Source organism: Coregonus clupeaformis, chromosome 27 (assembly GCF_020615455.1).
Source record: "Coregonus clupeaformis isolate EN_2021a chromosome 27, ASM2061545v1, whole genome shotgun sequence".
NCBI lineage: Eukaryota > Metazoa > Chordata > Actinopteri > Salmoniformes > Salmonidae > Coregonus > Coregonus clupeaformis.
In genome coordinates, this window is record NC_059218.1 from 4,632,586 (window position 1) to 4,653,453 (window position 20,868).

The 20,868-nt window shown below is 40.8% G+C and overlaps 1 protein-coding gene across 1 annotated transcript in view; it reads left to right on the forward strand.

The window, feature by feature from the left end:
- LOC121541417 (ral guanine nucleotide dissociation stimulator-like) overlaps window positions 1-20,868 on the forward strand; it is a 124,563-nt gene that overhangs the window by 29,171 nt on the left and 74,524 nt on the right. The window lies entirely within an intron of this gene.

Below are 20,868 nucleotides of genomic sequence, written 5' to 3' on the forward strand. Positions count from 1 at the left end.
GCATCATGCTGTGGGGGTACTTTGCTGTAGGAGGGACTGGTGCACTTCACAAAATAGATGGCATCATGAGGAAGGAAAATTATGTGGATATATTGAAGCAACATCTCAAGACATCAGTCAGGAAGTTAAAGCTTGGTCGCAAATGGGTCTTCCAAATGAACAATGACCCCAAGCATACTTCCAAAGTTGTGGCAAAATGGCTTAAGGACAACAAAGTCAAGGAATTGGAGTGGCCATCACAAAGCCCTGACCTCAATCCTATATAAAATGTGTGGGCATAACTGAAAAATAGTGTGCGAGCAAGGAGGCCTACAAACCTGACACAGTTACACCAGCTCTGTCAGGAGGAATGGGCCAAAATTCACCCAACTTATTGTGGGAAGCTTGTGGAAGTCTACCCGAAACGTTTGACCCAAGTTAAACAATTTAAAGGCAATGCTACTAAATACTAATTGAGTGTATGTAAACTTCAGACCCACTGGGAATGTGATGAAAGAAATAAAAGCTGAAATAAATAATTCTCTCTACTATTATTCTGACATTTCACATTCTTAAAATAAAGTGGTGATCCTAACTGACCTAAGACAGGGAATTTTTACTAGGATTAAATGTCAGGAATTGTGAAAAACAGAGTTTAAATGTATTTGGCTAAGGTGTATGTAAACTTCCGACTTCAACTGTACACACACACATACACATTACACACACTGCACATTGACCTGACCTATCATCACATGACTAAGTCATCGTTGGGTATTCTAGAAGTCACATGACTTTCTAGCAACGACTTCATATGCTCTTCAGCATATCATGGGATGTGTGTGTGCATGTGTGCCCAAGTCCTACCACTATGCCTTCATGTACAGTAATAACCTGTATACCCCAGTGCTGTGAAAATGGTTAACACAGCAATGTATCAATGATTGGGTGTCTTTTTATAGGCAGATCAAGAGATCCGTCCCTCTTTTTCCACTATCACTTTCACTTTTAACTTGGTATTTCTGATTTGACGCAACACTCATTTTACCAAAAGTTCGGGAAATCACTAGACCATTTCCCATCTTATTTTGGCTAATTTTCCAGTAGTTACTTTTTTCTCAGAAAAACAGGCTTTTGCCAGAATTCCTCTGCATTTCCTAGTCCAAAAGCCCCTCCGGCTCAGCTAAAGTACCAGCCAGGCTCTGTTCCTGGATGTGGTGTCCCAGAGATAAGAGGTTGGAATGGTGGTCTGGATTGTTGTCTTCCCAGTGTGGAGTCCTTATCAGCTCCAGTGTCATTACTCTGAAGTCTGTAGTCTATCTCCAGTATCTCCTTTACTGATCAGCACCTTTCTAATGAGGACTTATTTATACTTCTACTCAACCGGGAGGAGGGGAGAGAGGGAGTGGAGGGGGATGTCTGCCACATCTTTAATGAAGACCTCTGCTTTTCTGTAGGTTCTTGCTTTGAACGCTCAGATATTGGTGTGTGTGTGTGTGTGAGAGAGAGAGAGTGAGAGTGAGAGAGAGAAATAGAGGGGAAAAGAGGGAAATCGAAAGAGAGGGATGCATGTATTGGATGCACCTGTGTGACTTAGTGAGCGTATTTTACAGTGTTGAACTTGAGTTCCAAAAGATCATGAGTTTTTGTGTATGTGAATAAGGATGTTGTAATGAATGTGTGTGAGATGGTGTATGTGTGTGGGACTGTGAGGATGTGTCTTTGTCCTCACACGGAGAGATATAGCCTACATTAGATATACTGTACTGTGGCATACAATTACGCTAAAAACAGAACTCTCAAGACACCCCATCAATTGAAGTCCGGAGTGCAGAGCCGCATTTCTGTCATGACTCATTTCAAGCCTATTACTGTAGCAACTCCACTTTATGTTATACAACAGTGAAGAATATTACTGTACCTCTGTCCCTATGCTTCAAAGTGTAGCCTAGATCTAATTTGATAATTATAGAGGCAATGCATCTGATTGTATCTACAAAGGGACTGGTGAATATGAGGGTCGCCTGGTAAATTGGCTGTCCTGTATTACCTTGTTTGACCTGTATTTATATGAGTTATTATCGTCCATCCTGTTAAGAGAGAGAGCAAGGGAGAGAGAGCGAGAGAGAGAGAGAGAGGTAAATGGCAGTGGACATGGGGTGGTTTGGGCACCTACACTCTTAGAAAAAGGGGTTCTTTGGCTGTCTCAATAGGAGAACCCTTTTTAGTTCCAGGGAGAACCCTTTTTGGATCCACGTAAAACCCCTTTGGGTTCCTTGTAGAACCCTCTGTGGAAAGGGTCCTACATGGAACCCAAAAGGGTTCTCCCTGCAACTAAAAAGGGTTCTTCAAAGGTTTCTCATATGGGAACAGCTGAAGAACCCTTTTAGGTTCTAAATAGCACCTTTCTTTCTAAGAGAGTACAATAGTGGGGAAGGGAACAGTTTAGGCCAGTGCATGAAGCAGGCTGAATGCTTTGCATTTCAAAACGTGAACTATGCCTGGATTCCGTTCTATTTGAGTAGCTGTGTAGTAATTAGAAAAGAGACATGACACGGGGAAAAATGCTCTTCCACTACCATTTCCTACACTATACAACTATGTCTGTACTCTTTGGTAAGGTTTCCCGGATGAAAATGAAGAATCTCCATTGAAAGTGCTTTTTAGTTCAGGAATTGGCTTAATCTGCATCCAGGAATCCGTTTTTTTTCAAATCAATTTCGCTCATCTGTAAACGCAACACTGATGTCTGACGAGCAAAAAATAAGAAGAAATCTCTGCAGTGCTTTGTCCATCGGTGATGACAGAGGTTGATAGCCCCCGGCCCACACTACTATATAACATGCTTGAGAATCTTTGGTTAAAAGCTACCCTGAAGTAGCACACAAGCTACTTCTGCTCCAATGAGAATTGTATATTCTGGGATCACAAAAAAGCCAGGCCAACTAATAAAATGGCATCCCATAATTATTTTTTGAACCTCATCTGCAGGTTACCGTCAATACTGCCGAACGGGTCAAAATATAGCCCATAATAAGCCTCCACAGAGCAACAGCGAAGAGCCTCTATGCTCTGTCATTACAGTTACATAATGACAGGATTGAGAACAACACTGGTGTTAAAGCATAATCATGGGCCATGGCCACGATCACCCCCCATTGCAGTGCTACAGGGGCTGATTGCTAACAGTGTGTGAAAGGCTAGCCAATCAGAGCGCATGTTGTTTTAATGTGAGCGGCCTTGTCTGACACTAAGCCCTCCAAGGGATGGATGGGAAGAGTCTACTTAGTAGCAGATTACTTTTTGAACTTCAATCGGAAATTGGATAGTGGAAGAACCTATCATAGTTTAAGCTGAAGATGTGCTGAAGACGTGTATACCATTAAAGAGTGAGCCACCAACAGAAAAGTACAGCACCAGTCGAAAGTTTTAGAACACCTACTCATTCAAGGGTTTTTCTTTATTTGTACTATTTTCTAAATTGTAGAATTTCGAAGATTTTACTGAGTTACAGTTCATATGAGGAAATCAGTCAATTGAAATAAATTAATTACGCCCTAATCTATGGATTTCACATGACTGGGAATACAGATATGCATCTGTTGGTCACAGATACAGTACCAGTCAAAAGTTTGGACACACCTACTCATTCAAGGGTTTTTCTTTATTTTTACTATTTTCTACATTGTAGAATAATAGTGAAGACATCATAAATATGAAATAACACATATGGAATCATGTAGTAACCAAAAAAGTGTTAAACAAATCAAAATATATTTTAGGTTTCAGATTCTTCAAAGTAGCCACCCTTTGCATTGATGACAGATTTGCACACTCTTGGCATAGTAAAGGAGGAGTGATGTGATACTAAGCTGATGAGGTTACATTATGACACTACCCTATAAATACCTGCTATGCTGACGAGGTAACATTATAACCACTACCATATAAATATACTATGATGGTACGTAGAACCCAACCACACAACTACTTTTATGATTTCTTCATTGGCAAGAATAGCAAACATAGGCATGACATGCCAGCAACAAACGCTGACACTACACATCCAAGTACAGTGGGGAGAACAAGTATTTGATACACAACCGATTTTGCAGGTTTTCCTACTTACAAAGCATGTAGAGGTCTGTAATTTTTATCATAGGTACACTTCAACTGTGAGAGACGGAATCTAAAACAAAAATCCAGAAAATCACATTGTATGATTTTTAAGTAATTAATTTGCATTTAATTGCATGACATAAGTATTTGATCACCTACCAACCAGTAAGAATTCCGGCTCTCACAGACCTGTTAGTTTTTCTTTAAGAAGCCCTCCTGTTCTCTACTCATTACCTGTATTAACTGCACCTGTTTGAACTCGTTACCTGTATAAAAGACACCTGTCCACACACTCAATCAAACAGACTCCAACCTCTCCACAATGGCCAAGACCAGAGAGCTGTGTAAGGACATCAGGGATAAAATTGTAGACCTGCACAATGCTGGGATGGGCTACAGGACAATAGGCAAGCAGCTTGGTGAGAAGGCAACAACTGTTGGCACAATTATTAGAAAATGGAAGAAGTTCAAGATGACGGTCAATCACCCTCGGTCTGGGGCTCCATGCAAGATCTCACCTCGTGGGGCATCAATGATCATGAGGAAGGTGAGGGATCAGCCCAGAACTACACGGCAGGACCTGGTCAATGACCTGAAGAGAGATGGGACCACAGTCTCAAAGAAAACCATTAGTAACACACTACGCCGTCATGGATTAAAATCCTGCAGCGCACGCAAGGTCCCCCTGCTCAAGCCAGCGCATGTCCAGGCCTGTCTGAAGTTTGCCAATGACCATCTGGATGATCCAGAGGAGGAATGGGAGAAGGTCATGTGGTCTGATGAGACAAAAATAGAGCTTTTTGGTCTAAACTCCACTCGCCGTGTTTGGAGGAGGAAGAAGGATGAGTACAACCCCAAGAACACCATCCCAACCATGAAGCATGGAGGTGGAAACATCATTCTTTGGGGATGCTTTTCTGCAAAGGGGACAGGTCGACTGCACCGTATTGAGGGGAGGATGGATGGGGCCATGTATTGCTAGATCTTGGCCAACAACCTCCTTCCCTCAGTAAGAGCATTGAAGATGGCTGGGTCTTCCAGCATGACAACGACCCGAAAAACACAGCCAGGGCAACTAAGGAGTGGCTCCGTAAGAAGCATCTCAAGGTCCTGGAGTGGCCTAGCCAGTCTCCAGACCTGAACCCAATAGAAAATCTTTGGAGGGAGCTGAAAGTTCGTATTGCCCAGCGACAGCCCCGAAACCTGAAGGATCTGGAGAAGGTCTGTATGGAGGAGTGGGCCGAAATCCCTGCTGCAGTATGTGCAAACCTGGTCAAGACCTACAGGAAACGTATGAACTCTGTAATTGCAAACAAAGGTTTCTGTACCAAATATTAAGTTCTGCTTTTCTGATGTATCAAATACGTATGTCATGCAATAAAATGCAAATTAATTACTTAAAAATCATACAATGTGATTTTCTGCATTTTTGTTTTAGATTCCGTCTCTCACAGTTGAAGTGTACCTATGTTAAAAATTACAGACCTCTACATGCTTTGTAAGTAGGAAAACCCGCAAAATTGGCAGTGTATCAAATACTTGTTCTCCCCACTGTATATCTGACCAAATTATGAAAGACAAGCATTGTAATTTTGAATTCCGTAAAGTAAGTGTGGAAGAGGTGAAAAAAGTATTGTTGTCTACAGACTTTCAGCACACTTATAGGGAAGGACATTTAACAATCACAGCACTTACACAAATTACTGATGATTGGCTGAGAGAAATTGATGATAAAACGATTGTGGGGGTTGTTTTGTTAGTCTTCAATGCAGCTTTTGACATTATCGATCATAGTCTATTGCTGGAAAAACGTATGTGTTATGGCTTTACACCCCCTGCTATATTGTGGATAAAGAGCTACCTGTCTAACAGAACACAGAGGATGTTCTTAAATGGAAGCCTCTCCAACAAAATCCAGGTAGAATCAGGAATTCCGCAGGGCAGCTGTCTAGGCCCCTTACTTTTTTCAATCTTTACTAATGACATACTAACGACAGGCTTTGAGTAAAGCCAGTGTGTCCATGTATGCGGATGACTCAACACTATACACGTCAGCTACAACAGTGACTGAAATGACACCAACACTTAACAAAGAGCTGCAGTTCGTTTCAGAATGGGTGGCAAGGAATAAGTTAGTCCTAAATATTTCTAAAACTAAAAGCATTGTACAGTGGGGGAAAAAAGTATTTAGTCAGCCACCAATTGTGCAAGTTCTCCCACTTAAAAAGATGAGAGAGGCCTGTAATTTTCATCATAGGTACACGTCAACTATGACAGACAAAATGAGGAAAAAAAATCCAGAAAATCACATTGTAGGATTTTTTATGAATTTATTTGCAAATTATGGTGGAAAATAAGTATTTGGTCAATAACAAAAGTTTCTCAATACTTTGTTATATACCCTTTGTTGGCAATGACACAGGTCAAACGTTTTCTGTAAGTCTTCACAAGGTTTTCACACACTGTTGCTGGTATTTTGGCCCATTCCTCCATGCAGATCTCCTCTAGAGCAGTGATGTTTTGGGGCTGTCGCTGGGCAACACGGACTTTCAACTCCCTCCAAAGATTTTCTATGGGGTTGAGATCTGGAGACTGGCTAGGCCACTCCAGGACCTTGAAATGCTTCTTACGAAGCCACTCCTTCGTTGCCCGGGCGGTGTGTTTGGGATCATTGTCATGCTGAAAGACCCAGCCACGTTTCATCTTCAATGCCCTTGCTGATGGAAGGAGGTTTTCACTCAAAATCTCACGATACATGGCCCCATTCATTCTTTCCTTTACACGGATCAGTCGTCCTGGTCCCTTTGCAGAAAAACAGCCCCAAAGTATGATGTTTCCACCCCCATGCTTCCCAGTAGGTATGGTGTTCTTTGGATGCAACTCAGCAGTCTTTGTCCTCCAAACACGACGAGTTGAGTTTTTACCAAAAAGTTCTATTTTGATTTCATCTGACCATATGACATTCTCCCAATCCTCTTCTGGATCATCCATATGCACTCTAGCAAACTTCAGACGGGCCTGGTCATGTACTGGCTTAAGCAGGGGGACACGTCTGGCACTGCAGGATTTGAGACCCTGGCGGCGTAGTGTGTTACTGATGGTAGGCTTTGTTACTTTGGTCCCAGCTCTCTGCAGGTCATTCACTAGGTCCCCCCATATGGTTCTGGGATTTTTGCTCACCGTTCTTGTGATCATTTTGACCCCACGGGGTGAGATCTTGCGTGGAGCCCCAGATCGAGGGAGATTATCAGTGGTCTTGTATGTCTTCCATTTCCTAATAATTGCTCCCACAGTTGATTTCTTCAAACCAAGCTGCTTACCTATTGCAGATTCAGTCTTCCCAGCCTGGTGCAGGTCTACAATTTTGTTTCTGGTGTCCTTTGACAGCTCTTTGGTCTTGGCCATAGTGGAGTTTGGAGTGTGACTGTTTGAGGTTGTGGACAGGTGTCTTTTATACTGATAACAAGTTCAAACAGGTGCCATTAATACAGGTAACGAGTGGAGGACAGAGGAGCCTCTTAAAGAAGAAGTTACAGGTCTGTGAGAGCCAGAAATCTTGCTTGTTTGTAGGTGACCAAATACTTATTTTCCACCATAATTTGCAAATAAATTCATAAAAAATCCTACAATGTGATTTTCTGGATTTTTTTCTCTCTCAATTTGTCTGTCATAGTTGACGTGTACCTATGATGGAAATTACAGGCCTCTCTCATATTTTTAAGTGGGAGAACTTGCACAATTGGTGGCTGACTGAATAGTTTTTTTCTCCACTGTATTTAGGACAAATCATTCATTAAACCCTAAACCTCAACGAAATATTCTAATGAATAATGTGGAAATTAAGCAAGTTGAGGAGACTAAACTGCTTGAAGTAACCCTGGATTGTAAACTGTCATGGTCAAAACATATTGATACAACATTAGCTAGGATGGGAAGAAGTTTGTCTATAATAAAGCACTGCTCTGCATTCTTAACAGCACTATCAACAAGGCAGGTCCAACAGGCACTAGTTTTGTCGCACCTGGACTACTGTTCAGTCGTGTGGTCAGGTGCCACAAAGAGGGATTTAGGAAAATTGCAATTGGCTCAGAACAGGGCAGCACGGCTGGCCCTTGGATGTACACAGAGAGGTAACAATGAAATGCATGTCAATCTCTCCTGGCTCCTGAGTGGTGCAGCGGTCTAAGGCACTGCATCTCAGTGCTTGAGGTGTCACTACAGACCCCTGGTTCGATTCCAGGCTGTATCACAACCGGCCGTGATTGGGAGTCCCATAGGGCAGCGCACAATTGGCCCAGCGTCGTCCGGGTTTGGCCGGTGTAGGCCGTCGTTGTAAATAAGAATTTGTTCTTAACTGACTTGCCTAGTTAAATAAAGGTTCAATAAAAATAAAAAATAAAAAAGAGATTGACTTCATCACTACTTGTATTTGTGAGAGGTATTGACATGTTGAATGCACCGAGCTGTCTGTTTGTACTGCTGGCACACAGCTCAGACACCCATGCATACCCCACAAGACATGCCACCAGAGGTCTCTTCACAGTCCCCAAATCCAGAACAGGCTATGGGAGGCGCACAGTACTACATAGAGCCATGACTACATGGAACTCTATTCCACATCAAGTAACTTGTGCTAGCAGTAAAACTTGATTTAAAAAACAAATAAAAATACACCTTATGGAACAGCGGGGACTGTGAAGCAACACAAACATAGACACATGCATGAAAACACACAATAATGTACACATGGATTTTGTGTTATAGATAAGTGGTAGTAGAGTAGAGGCCTGAGGGCACACACTTAATATGTTGTGAAATATGTTATGAATGTATTGAAATGTTTTAAAAATGTATAACTGCCTTAATTTTGCTGGACCCTTGGCAGCAGCAAATGGGGATCCATAATAAATACAAATACATGCTGTAATGCGATTTGTATAAATACCTGCTATGCTGATGAGTGAGATAGGAAGCGATGTTAATTATATGAGTTTACTAAATGAATGAAAAGTGACGATCCCATTCAGACCAGCCTTACTGATTTAACTTTCGTAAACTACATTTAAATCGAGTACAGGCTTAACTGAATGACAACAGAGACAGAATACAAAATTGAATTTTATGGAATTGTTTGGGGTCGGCCTCGTCTCTGAGGAGTCAGATGCTGATGACAAGTTGCCCTATGCTGGGCAGCTGGCATCGAAACCCCCCCAATATAAATAAGTTACTCACCAGGGAGAAGAGACACAGCAGAGCAATGGTTGGATCTAAAGTAAATACAAGATAAAAAATATGTAAAAGAGATGCATGCGAAGAATGGAACAAAAGTAGTTGAAATGAGACGTCTGTGTGTACGTCTACCCAGCCACACATGCTGTAAGAGATATGCATGATACATGAAACGCTAGCCGAGCGTTAGACCCAACAGTGCACGCCTAAATGCGGGAAGATACGGGCACCTGCCCAAGGCCCAATGCTGACCTGCTGAATAGCTAGCATCGTTACGCTCGTGTGTTTAGAAGACATGTTAGGTATGATGGTACGTAAACCCAACGACACATGCTGTAATGTGATTTGTAAAATATGAGAAGTGTGCGGCTTCGAACCCAGTTGTGCATGCGGTAAACGAGCGATAGGGACACATGCCAAAGAGTGTCTGACCCAAAAGACGGGTGTAATATGAATGACCGCCACATGCATGCCTCATTAGAAAATCGCCAACTAAAGTAGCTATTGATAGCTATGGTAAGGAGCCAGAGAAGATGTCAAATAGATTGGGCCTAACGTGAGGTGTAGTAGGGCATAACCAGCGACCTAGTTGCTGGAGAGCATTGGTGGAATTATACCTAATGTAGCTGCGGTGGTTACTGCTCCAGTTCTGAACAAAAGACCAGTGTAGCGTAGAGGGGAAAGATAGCACCTTTATATTACTTGAGAAAGAGAAGAGGAGTGAAACAGCGGAGGGTTGAAGAGGAGGGATGAAAAGAGAATGATGAGGAGCAGAGCCTGAATAAATTAATCCTACAGACAAAGAACCATATATGTCCATATTTCCCATTTTCAGATAATTAACTATTTGTATTTTTTGGACTGTATACACTGAGTGTACAAAACATTAAAACACCTTCCTAATATTGAGTTGCACGCTGGATGTCCTTTGAGTGGTGGACCATTATTGATATACATTGGAAACTGTTGAGTGTGAAAAACCCAGCAGTGTTGCAGTTCTTGACACAAACCGGTGTGCCTGGCTAGGGCTGTTACATGACCATATTACCGCCACACCCGTGGTCACGAGTCATGATGGCAGTCAAATTCCACTTGAACGTTTAGTCACGGTAATTAGGCTTCTCCAAGCTCTGATGCTGCTGATACTAGCCTACCAAACATGCTAACTGCCTGGTACTCAGCACTCTATTGTCCCTCTAATCACTCTAGCGTCAATACAAATGTGAAAAAAATTACAAAATCTAATCAAACATTTAATGAGAGCCCATGAGCTCATGTTCTGCAACAATTCTATAGGTAGGCTATGCAATTGCGTGAGAAAACAGAGTTTTGATGGCCTTTATTAAAAAGAGGAAGATCCCATCAGCTTTCTATAGGCTAGGCCTACTATATTTATTTATCAACTGTCCTAATATTAAGCACATTGCTTCACTTTACAACAGGAGTATAGCCGACCTGGCTGGCATGAAAATTAACCACGGGAAAAGTGTCCTCCATAAGCTATTTATGTCTTTTTTGTCTCCCATGCCCCTGTTCCGAGACAGGTGCATGATAACGGTCCATTCTAAATCATAACTAATTTCACAAACATATTATTTAGTATATGTAAAGACAACATTAAATTAAGGGGTCTGATTGGTGACAGTATTAACCTATCACTTGTGAATTATGTATTATCACGTGTGAATGATGCCCAGCTTGTGCAGAAAGGCAAGAAACAGCTTGCCTTTTTTTTGCGACTTTTTCAAATCATAGTCGCACACCTCATGTAGCCTAGCCCATAGGCCTATATGTTTTGATAATTAAGCGGCCAAATAACTTCTTAAAATTAAGCACCTTAGTCCGCTTTATAACCGGTGTAGAGCCTAACTGGCATACATAGGGTGTGCGTGAGTTTCAAGTTTGGGGAAGATAAAATGCACCTTTATAATAAATCATTAAATGCATAATCACATTTGTCTTTACTTTTGAGAACAGAGCAAAAGCAATCGAAAATCACATCAAACACATAATCAAAACAGCCTATCATACTTTTAAAACCCACCTCACTGTGATGATCGATTTGAAGAAAGAAGTTCAACAGTAGGTTGAAACAGTGTAAATGAAATGGACAGCACTTTCTAAGGTGATGATTAATTCAAAACACCTTCATATGCATATTAACGTTTATGCATATTAAAAAACCTTAATTTAAATGATGATTGTGCCATTATACAATACATAGCCTACCGCATATTACGCATGGCAGAAAAACACAAAACAAAACTGATTTAAGATGTCTTTGATACATAATTGGTCTAGCATTTGAGTGTGGACTATTATTATGCATACTGGATGGACTTATGCTTCGCTCCAAAATGTATATCCATGAGTCTGGGAGAGAACGTACAGCCCCAGGCGATGCTGTTGGTTCATTGATTGTGCAGGGCAGCTTACAGTTAGCCTGCAATTAGTGAATTTGTATTTGATTTTTAAATGTAGATGTTCCAAAGGCTCACATCAGCGGCTTGTATGTGTGGAGGCCTACAGATGCTAAACGTGTTTATGTTAATTGACGGTCAATTACTGTGAGACCAGCAGGCTTTTGCATGACAATAACCGGCTGACAAAATGTCATAACCGCCACAGCCCTACGCCTGACACCTACTACCATACCCCATTCAAAGGCACTTCAATATTTTGTCTTGCCCATTCACCCTCTGAATGGCACACATACACAATTCTCTCAAAGCTTGAAAATTCTTCTTTAGCCTGTCTCCTCCCCTTCAGCTACACTAATTGAAGTGGATTTAACAAGTGACATCAATAAGGATCATAGATTTCACCTGGATTGACCTGGTCAGTCTGTCATGGAAAGAGCAGGTGTCCTTAATGTTTTGTACACTCAGTGTATATCACATAAGTATATATTTTTCTGCAAGATACACTAAATATACTTCTCTATTCTACTTTTTCTTTTTTTATGCTGTTGTGTTTCTTATTTCTATGGCAATTTCAATTCATGGAATGTGGAAGAACAGTATATTGTCTGGTGACCATTGGAATTTGTGGAAGAACAGTACAGTCGTGGTCAAAAGTTTTGAGAATGACACAAATATTACTTTTCACGAAGTCTGCTGCCTCAGTTTTTATGATGGCAATTTGCATATACTCCAGAATGTTATGAAGAGTGATCAGATGAATTGCAATTAATTGCAAAGTCCCTCTTTGCAATGAAAATGAACTTAATCCCCCAAAAAACATTTCCACTGCATTTCAGCCCTGCCACAAAAGGACCAGCTGACATCATGTCAGTGATTCTCTCGTTAACACAGGTGAGAGTGTTGACGAGGACAAGGCTGGAGATCAATCTGTCATGCTGATTGAGTTAGAATAACAGACTGGAAGCTTTAAAAGGAGGGTGGTGCTTGAAATCATTGTTCTTCCTCTGTTAACCATGGTTACGTGCAAGGAAACACGTGCCGTCATCATTGCTTTGCACAAAAAGGGCTTCACAGGCAAGGATATTGCTGCTAGTAAGATTGCACCTAAATCAACCATTTATCGGATCATCAAGAACTTCAAAGAGAGAGGTTCAATTGTTGTGAAGAAGGCTTCAGGGCGCCCAAGAAAGTCCAGCAAGCGCCAGGACCATCTCCTAAAGTTAAATTTCAGCTGCGGGATCGGGGCACCACCAGTGCAGAGCTTGCTCAGGAATGGCTGCAGGCAGGTGTGAGTGCATCTGCACGCACAGTGAGGCAAAGACTTTTGGAGGATGGCCTGGTGTCAAGAAGGGCAGCGAGGAAGCCACTTCTCTCCAGGAAAAACATCAGGGACAGACTGATATTCTGCAAAAGGTACAGGGATTGGACTGCTGAGGACTGGGGTAAAGTCATTTTCTCTGATGAATCCCCTTTCCGATTGTTTGGGGCATCATGAAAAAAGCATGTCCGGACAAGACAAGGTGAGTCCTGTGTCATGCCAACGGTAAAGCATCCTGAGACCATTAATGTGTGTGGTTGCTTCTCAGCCAAGGGAGTGGGCTCACTCACAATTTTGCCTAAGAACACAGCCATGAATAAAGACTGGTACCAACACATCCTCCGAGAACAACTTCTCCCAACCATCCAAGAACAGTTTGGTGACGAACAATGCCATTTCCAGCATGATGGAGCACCTTGCCATAAGGCAAAAGCGATAACTAAGTGGCTCGGGGAACAAAACATCGAAATCTTGGGTCCATGGCCAGGAAACTCCCCATTGAGAACTTGTGGTCAATCCTCAAGAGGCGGGTGGACAAACAAAAACCCACAAATTCTGACAAACTCCAAGCATTGATTATGCAAGAATGGGCTGCCATCAGTCAGGATGTGGCCCAGAAGTTAATTGACATAATGCCAGGGCGGATTGCAGAGGTCTTGAAAAAGGTCAACACTGCAAATATTGACTCTTTGCATAAACTTTATGTAATTGTCAATAAAAGCCTTTGACACTTATGGAATGCTTGTAATTATACTTCAGTATACCATAGTAACATCTGACAAAAATATCTCATAACACTGAAGCAGCAAACTTTGTGAAGACCAATACTTGTGTCATTCTCAAAACTTTTGACCACGACTATATATGTCCCATACAGTAGAGCAGTTTTAAAGTTTTACATTCTGAGCCCCATTATGCTTCCTAAAATGATTTGTGTATCAGTTATAAAAATTAAGTACTTTTCATTACATTTTGACAGTAATTACATACAATTATTCAGTAATAGATTCTACAATAACACTTGGGTATTATCTGCCATATTGTATCGCTTCAATGTATCTTGGAATTAGGGACAAATTAGGGTAGAAACAAACAGTATCACAATCTGTAAGGGTTGGTGTGAGGTGTGACCCAGGTGCGGTGCAGGATAGACCGTAGGCAGTAAGAAAGGATGGTGAAACAAGGATCTTTACTAGTGGTCCCAAAACCAGGATACATAATAACGGTCTCCAAAAACCGGCTGTCAGCAAACATACGAAATTCTAACCACGACTGAAAACAACAATGAAACAGGGAGAACACTTCTCAAGTACCTGCACATACAGTTGAAGTCGGAAGTTTACATACACCTTAGCCAAATACATTTAAACTCCGTTTTTTACAATTCCTGACATTTAATCCTAGTAAAAATTCCCTGTTTTAGGTCAGTTAGGATCACCACTTTATTTTAAGAATGTGAAATGTCAGAACAATAGAATGATTTATTTCAGCTTTTATTTCTTTCATCACATTCCCAGTGGGTCAGAAGTTTACATACACTCAATTAGTATTTGGTAGCATTGCCTTTAAATTGCTCCCAAAGATTAACCAGACTTGTGGAGATCTACAATATTTTTTCTGAGGTCTTGGCTGATTTCTTTTGATATTCCCATGATGTCAAGCAAAGAGGCACTGAGTTTGAAGGTAGGCCTTGAAATACATCCACAGGTACACCTCCAATTGACTAAAATTATGTCAATTAGAAGCTCTATCAGAAGCTTCTAAAGCCATGGCATCATTTTCTGGAATTTTCCAAGCTGTTTAAAGGCACAGTCAACTTAGTGTATGTAAACTTCTGAGCCACTGGAATTGTGATACAGTGAATTATAAGTGAAATAATCTGTCTGTAAACAATTGTTGGAAAAATTACTTGTGTCATGCACAAAGTAGATGTCCTAACAGACTTGCCAAAACTATAGTTTGTTAACAAGAAATGTGTGGAGTGGTTGAAAAACGAGTTTTAATGACTCCAACCTAAGTGTATGTAAACTTCCGACTTCGACTGTAAAAACTCCCCTAGATTCATGCCCATTGGTTGAAAGAAAGGAAAGTGATTATTGCATGAGTGAGTCCATAGGTTAATCAGCAACCATGGTGGAATTTAATAGGTGAATGACATTCCGCACGCTTGCTAATAGTAAAGGAGGAGGAGAAACGTGACGTTAAGTGATGAGGTAACATTATGACACTAACATACAGTACCTGTCAAAAGTTTGGACACACCTACTCATTCCAGGGTTTTTCTTTATTTGTACTATTTTCTACATTGTAGAATAATAGTGAAGACATCAAAACTATGAAATAACACATATGGAATCATGTAGTAACCAAAAAAGATATTTGAGATTCTTCAAAGTAGCCACCCTTTGCCTTGATGACAGCTTTGCACACTCTTGGCATTCCCTCAACCAGCTTCATGAGGTAGTCACGTGGAATGCATTTCAATTAACAGGTGTGCCTTGATAAATGTTAATTTGTGGAATTTCTTTCCTTCTTAATGCGTTTGAGCCAATCAGTTGTGTTGTGACAAGGTCAGGGTGGTATACAGAATATAGCCCTATTTGGTAAAAGACCAAGTCCATATTATGGCAAGAACAGCTCAAATAGGCAAAGAGAAGTGACAGTCCATCATTACTTTAAGACATGAAGGTCAGTCAATCCGTAAGAGTTCAAGAACTTTGAAAGTTTCTTCAAGTGCAGTCGCAAAAACCATCAAGCGCTATGATGAAACTGGCTCTCATGAGGACCGCCACAGGAAAGGAAGACCCAGAGTTACCTCTGCTGCAGAGGATAAGAGTTAACTGCACCTCAGATTGCAGCCCAAATAAATGCTTCACAGAGTTCAAGTAACAGACACATCTCAACATCAACTGTTCAGAGGAGACTGCGTGAATCAGGCCTTCATGGTTGAATTGCTGCAAAGAAACCACTACTAAAGGACACCAATAATAAGAAGAGACCTGCTTGGGCCAAGAAACACAAGCAATTTACATTAGACCGGTGGAAATCTGTCCTTTGGTCTGATTAGTCCAAATTTGAGATTGTTGGTTCCAACCGCCGTGTCTTTTTGAGACGCAGAGTAGGTGAACGGATGATCTCCGCATGTGTGGTTCCCACCGTGAAGCATGGAGGAGGAGGTGTGATGGTGTGTGGGTGCTTTGCTGGTGACACTGTCTGTGATTCTTTTTCTAAGAATATCCACTGTTCCATGCACTCCACACATAAGCACAGCAGCGTATAGCCTAGGCTACTAAGCAAAGACTAGTAACATAATAAAATGTAAAATATGCTATTCGGTTTTAGCGCCATTATTCTTCTTAAGTCTTGCCAAAACAAGATTATAATGGATTTCTTCTATGGATTTAACACTTGAATTGCATTGTTTTAGTCGTTTTTAATTTTTACAGATAGCCTACAGTAACTAATGAAAATGCTATTCTTTGAAATATATATTTTTTCGTATTGTAATGTTACCCAAGACCTTCATAAACACAACCAAGGATTGTTTTTGCAATAGCATATATGACATTTATTCAAACTCTAAGAATGTTGTCTCAGAACGGGATGGCTCGAGGCCAGGCTTTTCTAGTGTTAATCCACACATAAAAGGGGAAACCTAGTTAGTTTTTAGTTAGTTAATCTCTCCTCGTTCATCTTTCAAGCACCCACGTGGGTTTGTATGCTCGTGATTACCAATTAGTAAATGGGAGAGGCGGGACTTGCAGCACATCGAGCAACTCAAATAGAATCAAGTTCTATTTTAGCGCTCGGCTACGCAGACGCGCGCAAGTGTAACGGGGATCAGTGTGCTTCTTAAAAGCTACGCTTCCTCCACTATCCAACTGCCCCCCATACTGGGCTCGAACAAGTGATCCTATTATTTCATAATTTGAAATGACTGGAAATCATGCAGATTGTGCCTTTAAAGCAAAAATGAACAAGATGCCAGACATGTTGGCCATAGATGCTGTGCTTGATCTTGTACAGTCAATAAGAAAATGGCCTGAGAGACATAATTTGTAGCTTTCTTAGAAGGCTGCCTTGTGGTTTGGGACTGCTGACACTCTATTTCTGCATCTCTGATTAGTCGACTCTCTTGAACGTCCCTCAGCGTTGGTCTCTTTCTGAAGATTCAGTGATATATGGGTCCTTCTTCGCTCTGTCTGCCCCATCTCTTCCCTCCGGTGGTGGAAAAAGTACCCAATTGTCATACTTGAGTAAAAGTAAAGATACCTTAATAACAAATGACTCAAGTAAAAGTGAAAGTCACCCAGTAAAATACTACTTGAGTAAAAGTCTAAAAGTATTTGGTTTTAAATATACTGAAGTATCAAAAGTAAATGTAATTGCTAAAATATACTTATGTATCAAAAGAAAAACGTAAAACAACCAATCATTTCAAATTCCTTATATTAAGCAAACCAGATGGCACCATTTTCTTGTTTTTTTTTAATTTACGGAAAGCCAGGGGCACGTTCCAACACTCAGACATAATTTACAAACGAAGCATGTGTGTTTAGTGAGTCCGCCAGATCAGAGGCAGTATGCATGACCAGGGATGTTCTCTTGATAAGTGCCAGAATTGGACCCTTTTCCTGTCCTGCTGAGCATTCAAAATGTAACGAGTACTTTTGGGTATCAGGGAAGATGTATGGAGTAAAAAGTACATTATTTTCTTTAGGAATGTTTTACTTAAGTACTTTGCTTCCCTCCCCTCGTTTTCATCTCTCTGTCTGGCCTCTCTCTTCGTCCCCTAGTTTTCGGTCCATTTGACCAATGATCAAAGGTTGGCCGGTGTTATGGGGAACCATCCCGAGAAACAAAACAAGGAAGTTATATACTGGATACTGGGTTGGCACTTAGTGCAGTGGCTGAGTTGACATGACTTAAGGGATCGGAAGGGCAGTGTGCCATCGCACCACTTATCACTCATGTAAGGGGGCAGGGGGCTGTGGGCTACACACCTGTGATTTGATGATATTAAAGTCATCACCCTGCCAATAGCAAACTTAAGTCTACAGCAAAAAATGTCTACAGTGATTACCTATTGGAATAAGCAGGGAAACAACAAAAGGAGTGTAAACGCTTTTTCCCAGGCGTGTGTGCACATACGCACACACACACACACACACACACACACACACACACACACACACACACACACACACAGACACTCACAAACACACACAAACACACACACACTCACAAACACACAATAAATACATACAGTGCATTCGGAAAGTATTCAGACCCCTTGACTTTTCCCACATTTTGTTACGTTACAGCAGGGGCGCAACTTTAGTTTTAGAAGTGGGGGGGACATAGTTATTATAATAATACTTTTTTTCAGTCGGATAAACACTCCAAACAGCCTACCCGACCGCTCGGAGGCATCCGCATGGTCCAAAAGCACACCGTTGCCTCGTTTTCTATCACATTCCAATGATAAAACTGAGGGGGACAAAAATGCAATTTCAGAATGACACATGTCCCCCGTCCCCGTCCCCCCCGTCCCCAGTAGGAGTTGCGCCCCTGCTTTACAGCCTTATTCTAAAATGGATAAAAAAAATAAAAACGTCAATATCACATTTGCATAAGTAATCAGACCCTTTGCTATGAGACTCAAAATTGAGCTTAGGTGCATCCTGTTTCCATTGATCATCCTTGAGATGTTTCTACAACTTGATTGGAGTCCACCTGTTGTAAATTCAATTGATTGGACATGATTTGGAAAGGCATACACCACAGTTGACAGTGCATGTCAGAGCAAAAACCAAGCCTTGAGGTCAAAGGAATTGTCCGTATTACATGTTTCATTACAATAAGATATTCACATTTCTGCAAAAGTACAATCTCATACTCACTTCGAAACCCACCCATGACCTCAGTTTATCACTGTAGACAGCAGGACCCCAACATCGTCAGTCACCAAACCCTCTTTCCCCCTCTGTTCTTCTCCCTTCTCTCTCGTCGCATTCCTCAGCCTCTCTAAATTTATTTTCAGCAGTGTTGGGAAGCTACTCTGAAAAGATAGTTTACCAAGCTACCAATTACTTCACACTGAAAGAAGTTAACCTACACTAAAGCTACCCTTACGAAAAATATAGTTTACTTAACTAAAGTTACTTTGAAAATGTAGTTCACTACATCCAAACTACTTAGTGAAGAATTATAATAAGTAAATCTGAAATGTCATATTCTACAAATTGCAAGAACAGATCACTTTGGGGTTAAATGTTAACAGAATGTGTAATTTAGCCTAGTAAACACAAAAATGATGTTTAAAGTGAAATTAGGCAGGTCTGATTCTGTAATAGAAAGGAAAATATAGCCTACTTCACCCATATTTTCTGTTATTTTTGCAAAAACGTAGTGTGTACTTCCAGTAATTAGCTACACCGCTACATGGCAAAAAAAGTAATTAACTACTGAAAACACTGCCTAGATTTGAATTTAGTTCAATTACCACCAAGCTTCTGCAAAATTTAGTTAAATTACTAGTTGAACTACATATAGTTCATTACTCCCCAACCCTGGTTTTCAGCCTGTGCTTACTGGCAGTGTCGGCCTGCTCAGTCCACGCATAACGCAAAACAGATGTAGAAAGTGGAGCAGCCAAGATGTTGCTATGGATATGTGTGGGGGCAGCTCAGACTACCTTTTTACTACCCTGTACTGTACTCAATAAAACAAATGAGTTTGTTTCTGTCTCCGTTTTGTATTTCACTTTCGCAGCGTAATTCTAGACTGTGAAAGACGGTTTTTTCAAACATTGCCTTTAAGCAGGCCCAGATTAAATATGCTTCAATGCTATAGAAGGGTTGGTTGTTTAGCAACAAAACCGATGGTTGCACAACTATGGGGCAAAACAGACGGGGTTGGCTTAGATTGTTGATAACTTGTAAACTATATTTCTCCATTGTTTATTGAAAACAAGTAAAGTTGCACAATGAACACTCAAATACATTGTTACAATTGTTGGTTAGCTAGCTCGCTTGCACATTTTTTGCCATATTTGCATAGACGTGACATCAGTCAAAACACCTCAAAACAAGACATGCTATCAAGAACGAGCCACTTACGGTTCCCCACATGGCAGTTTCTTGTCATTGTTGCTAGCTATCTGGCCATACAGAACCATAACAACATACGTCATTCTACCCCTTTGAAGCCTGCACATCGTGTTCGTGACGTTGTCAGCTAACCTGTCTATAATGTAATACAATATTATGTCCGTTTTTATATCACTTTAAGGTGGAAGACAGTGACAATTTAGGCTATAATGTAGGCCTAATAGATTTGTTAGAAAATAGAATTAACAGATCGTTTTGGGAAGAGCACCACCCTTACAAATCCCAATTTATTCTCTGGCATGCATACTGTACAGTAGAGCTATAGACACTATTATAAACTGGGTGGTTCGAGCCCTGAATGCTGATAAAATCAAATCAAATCAAATTGTATTTGTCACATGCGCGAATATATGACTGTAAGTCGCTTTGGATAAAAGTGTCTGCTAAATGGCATATTATTATTATTATACAACAGGTGTAGACCTTACAGTGAAATGCTTACTTACAAGCCCTTAACCAACAATGCAGTTTTAAGAAAGATAAGTGTTAAGTAAACAATAGATAAGTAAAAAATAAAAGCAGTAATTGGTTGACTTCCATGGTATATCAGACCATATACCACGGGTATGACATGAGACATTTTGCCCAGTTGTTTACATTTATTTTGGTGGCCACCTTATGCCTATCT